Genomic DNA, 5,351 nt, shown 5'->3' with positions numbered 1-5,351 from the left:
CATCTCCCATGGACAGTCCCCGCCAGGATTCAAACCCAGGACCCTTGCACTGAAAGGAAACAGCCCTGTCCACCACACCACAGGCCAACTTTGCAGTGCTTGCCTCTTTGGTTCTTTTCATTTCACAATTTTTTGTTAAGTAGTTTAAAAGCATAGCTCACAAAAATTGGGCCTCTTAGAATACTTTCGAAGAGTGTGACGAATGGCTCATCAGTCGATTCCGACTGCCAAAGCATGGTTTTTTTTCTGATTGATTTGCAGTTGTTAATTGCAAAAAACAGCAACCTGACATGGAGGTGTCTCCAATAATCGCAGGCATTCTTTTATCCTGAGCTGTCAGATCAGGTGGTTCTTGTCCTCCTCCAGTTTCCTTCCTTTTTTTCTGTTCTGCCAGAGTTTTTTTTTTCGCGGCCACTTTAATACCAAACCATCTTTTTCTTAACTTGAGCCACGGTGCGAACCTCAGGAGAAACAGCATTAACAGCATTTTTTTTTCGTCATAGTGACTCCTGATGCACTTCGGAAAGTGTTGGATTTCTTGCCTCAACCTCTGCAACAATCACCTCTACCCCTCTTGTCTTGATGCACCGAACAGATGTCCTTATATAGACTAATTGCGGCGTGGTAGAATGCTGATTGCAGGTTATGGGCACACGCCTGTCAATTTAGAATTATTCTGATTGGGCCTCATTCACTAATAAATGCGTAGAAACGTTCTTACTCTGCGCATAATATAAGTGCATATGCAAAATTGAAAAATGTGATGAGTTGTCTGCCTTTCATTTTGCCAGATGGCTATATGACAGTCATCTGGCTTTTTTCTATTACTGAAAGTAGTATAAATATGTTATGCATTTAGCTAAAAGAGAATGGGCCTCATTCACTAACAGTGCTTATGCACGAATACGTGCTTAAACTGCAGTCCATTTGATGGTGTTAACTCCTCTATGTGGTGTAGTTGTTTTGCTGTCTCCTCACTGATCATAAGGTGAAGTTCAACCAAGAGTTCCGGGGTCTTTTAGCCCCCAGAACTACTTTCCCCAGAACTAAAAGGTCCCTGTGCCCCCATTGTTGTCTGTGTTTCGACCACAGGCTGAAGTCCTGGGTAGATTGTGCAAATCAGGCAAGTGACGTATGGAGAAAAAATTAAAAGTAAACGTACTACACCAGTCGAGGGCAGTTCAACAAAGACGAATGCCATTCATCACAGATGACACCATAGAAGCAGATAGATAGGCAGGTATCATTATGAGCAAAACAACAGTTAGCCTGTTAGCATGAAAGAGACTCAGCTCGCGCTGTTTTGGATCGTGCTGTATTGCATCACAAATGGATTAACTGAATCAATACGTGAAAGGAGATAAGCATGAGCAGCAAAGATGTTTCAACACGGCTTTGAAAACGTTTTTAACTCAAAATCCTGTGGCAGAGATCGTCCGGTGTTTTGGTTTAAACAGCGACCCTGTTAACTGCCAATTTTCAGCCAGATGCATCCCTCATAAGATACTCCTTTAGACAATGATTAAATACTAATCTGATGAGGATATTTTGACATTTTGAGAAAAAACACTAGTTTGCATTCACAAGACCTTCCCCTGTGTTTCAACAGCTGTGTAAACTCCACAAACACTGTTACGTTCAGCTGAAGGTCTCCAGTTTACAGGGTCACTTTTAAAACTGTAACACCAGGAGAGACGCATTCACTATGGGCTGAGAGAAACTACTGTTGCAAAGCTGCTAAATCAAGTGAATCACAGCTTCTTCTTTTGAAAAGTACACACACATACAAAAAAGATAGAACAAATTAAAGAAAGACAAATCAAGTGAATCACAGATGTGTGTGATGTTATTATGGATGGCAGGCGGAGTAAAAACACTGCAGGTAAGCTACCAATCAGACACGTTCAGCATTGCAGGCCCTGCCCCCCGAAAGCCCCAGGACCTTTGAAAAGTACTACCCCCCTATCGGGGGCTTCTTAGATGGGAGATTGGGAACCCTGAAATAAATTTAGATTCTGGGTCCACCAGTTGAAACACTTGTACTGTAGTTCAGGGAAAAAGTCCCTAGTTCCAGAGTAAAGTTCCTCCGGTCGAAAAACGCCTATAGTGTCGTTTCTGTGTTGTAGTCTGCTCACTGATCGTGTTGTTGTGACCTCTGACCGCTCCATGTTTCAGAGGCGTCAGTGTTTTTGTTAACAGGGTCAAACTGTATGTTCCTCTTATTTGTCTCACAGCAGTGAAGCAGAACATTTATAGCTTGCAGCTCTCAGGCTGTTTGTGCATGCAGTGCATTGTGGGTCCTGCGGTTTTGTGCATACTCTCACACTCCCTCACACATTGACAAACACACAACATGAAACAGTAGCTGCGTTGTTGAAAGGGCCTGTGGGATCAAACAGTTAAACGACCAATTAACTGAGGCGATCAATAAAGCTCCCTCCTGACCAAACTAATTAACTGCTGCTGTAACGAGAGAGCTGTTCCTGCTCGCAGCCTGTTTACTGTCAGCTAAGTGGACAGCCGGGACTCTGCTGGGTCTACAGATAAACTGTACGGGTTAAAGATCTGCTATAACAGGATCTGTACGTAGACTGAAAGAGAATTCCTGTGATATCTAAATGTGAAGTGCTGTCGAATTCGGTGGTTTGCGTCTCAGTGAAAGTGTAAAACTGTTCAAATGAATAAAAAAAGTTATGCTCTCTCTGTTCCTCTGTCAACAGCATCCTCGGTGCATCTCTGAGCTGTGTGGAGCTTCAGTCTTGTGCAAACACAATGACTGAACTCACTTAAGGATTGTCCTACAACCCCACACTCTGAAGCTCTGGCATCTGAGGCGAAATATGTGATATGTGAAGGCCAGACACTGTTTTCCTGTAATGAAAGCAAAACAGCCCAGAAACTGAAGAAACTAGAGACACATCCCTTAAACCATTAAACTTACTCCACTTGATTTTCATGACATTACTGATATGACACATTATGATGTGATTACTGTAAACACAGATAATACCTCCACATGAACCACCAATCTAACAAACTAACACATAACTGCTTTGCTTCAGCGCTGTGCTGCTTTAGCAGAGCAGAAGAAATTGGATGATGGAGTTTATGAGAGCTTCAGGGTGACAATGTAGAAAAGTAACAGGTGATAAAACAAACTGAAGTGAAGTATCTGCAGGAAACAGGATTCTGTCCCATTAGAAACATCCCCCCATCCTATCCTCTGGGTGATATGAAGATCAGAGCTGCAGGACTGCATGAACCAATAAGGGAGCAGATTGTCCAGGTCAGAGGATCCATGATTAATTTCTCCTATCTGACTGTCTGTAAGGTTTCCCTCCATTATTTAGAGTCTGCTTCTTGCTCTCTATCATTACTTTCCTCAGCCTCACTGTGGATCCACTCTGCTCTCCTCTGTCCAAATCCTCCACACACTCACCACACACCATTCACACACTCTGACAGCATGATTACCTGTGTCAAAGGCTTCAGTGTGCATCCTCACTCTTACAGCAAGTAACCCTCAGCTTCCTCCCTGTATGGTCTGTATAATCACAGGGTCCACAGCTGCAGCCTCTTCCCAGCTGCATCCTGTCCTCAGCAGGGACAGAGGCCAGACCTGTGCTATGACGGACAGACCTATAAGGAGTGACCTGTATTTTTAGGGAGTTCTGGAGGCATATCCCACTCTGGATGAGTCTTTCCTGATTGTTTGGCTGAGGCAGGTGTTATTGTAAGGTCCTATGTTGTTCAATAGCTAGTGTGCCTGTACCCATCGTAACATCCAGGGACATGTGGTGTGGTTTAGGATGATGGTGCTGCATTACTGACATAAGGCAGCAGAGAGTGACTGCACACAGACCAATGGTATAGTACTCTCCTGCTGTTTTTAAATGTCTTTTATAAGCCTGGTTCACACTCTTCTTGTTACACACAGACTCACAGCAGCGCTACAACTCCTCAGTATCTGTTTACTCTGGTATACAGCTGTATGGCAAAGTTAAAGGAAATTCTAAGCTGTAAATACAGCATGAAAACAGACCAACTAATAACCTTTACCTGAAACATCACCAAAAGATGTCTTACCCAGTCATTACAACTCCCATCAGAAAGAGTCTTTTTGAGATGTTTGGGGCCAACAACAATAACTTCACTATGTCCGAGTTTAGCAGAAAATGATTTCTGATCCTCCAGATCTTTATATTTTTAAGACATGATGCTAGTTCAGTTAGCTGATTGGTTTCTTCTGGCTTCATTAATAAATATAACTGAGAGTCATCTGCATAACAGTGAACACTGTCAATTTTTCAAATCAAGTCAAGTGAACTTTATTTAAATAGCACATTTAAAAACAACCAGTGTTGGCCAAAGTGCTTTACGAGGTAAAAAGTAAAAATTACATGAAGACAACAATAAACAACATAACAGGATATTAATGTCCTCTTCACGAGGAGAATGCCAAAGAGAAGAGATGGGTCTTCAACAAAGATTTAAAACATAACAGTTGGGGCCGATCTTAATTGGAGTGGCAAGCCATTCCAGAGCTTGGGGGCTGCTGCTGCAAAGGCTCGGTCTCCCCGGGTTTTGAGGTGACTTTTAGGCACATCCAGGAGCAGCTGGTTTGTTGACCTCAGTGCTCGGGCTGGGTTGTGAGCATGGAGAAGATCAGCAAGTAGGATGGAGCCAATCCATTTAGGGCCTTGTACGTTAAAAGTGCAACTTTAAAATCAATTCTGTGACAGACTGGGAGCCAGTGGAGAGCACGCAGCACAGGTGTGATGTGCTCCCTCTTATGGAGTGTTTCCTCATGTTGCTACCTAGAGGAAGCATATATAAGGTGTTTCCTAATGATGCTACCTGGAGGAAGCACATATAAGGTGTTTCCTCAAGTTAGTACCTCAAGGAAGCATAGATGACAGCTTTCCTCATGATGCTACCTAGAGGAACTCACTTCGGTGTGTGGAAGTGTTAAAAACTGCAGTTCCTTAAGTGTTCGTTTGAGGCTGGCTACTGAAGTACCGAAAACCATGTATACACAAATAAAAAAAAAGCAGATCTTTACAGCCGAAATACACACGTTTACAGCCTGGCACAAAAAAACGAGTGTAGTCTGGATAGCCCATTTTTCGATCAGCACACACTGTAGGTGGGGTGAATTTTTTTCTAACGTGGCAATTTTGAAGATAATAAGATTACGAATTTTCCATTATTAGAGGCACAGCTGATTTGATTGATAAGCGGGAACACTTTAGCTGTTTGCTAGGAGGCTTAAAGCCCGCCTCTTTACGTCACACTAGCCAAGGGTAACAGACACATTTAACGTGATCATATTTGTTGCTCCCCCCCATGTT

This window comes from Notolabrus celidotus, chromosome 6 (genome assembly GCF_009762535.1).
Source record: "Notolabrus celidotus isolate fNotCel1 chromosome 6, fNotCel1.pri, whole genome shotgun sequence".
Lineage (NCBI taxonomy): Eukaryota > Metazoa > Chordata > Actinopteri > Labriformes > Labridae > Notolabrus > Notolabrus celidotus.
This window is presented reverse-complemented; position numbering follows the sequence as displayed.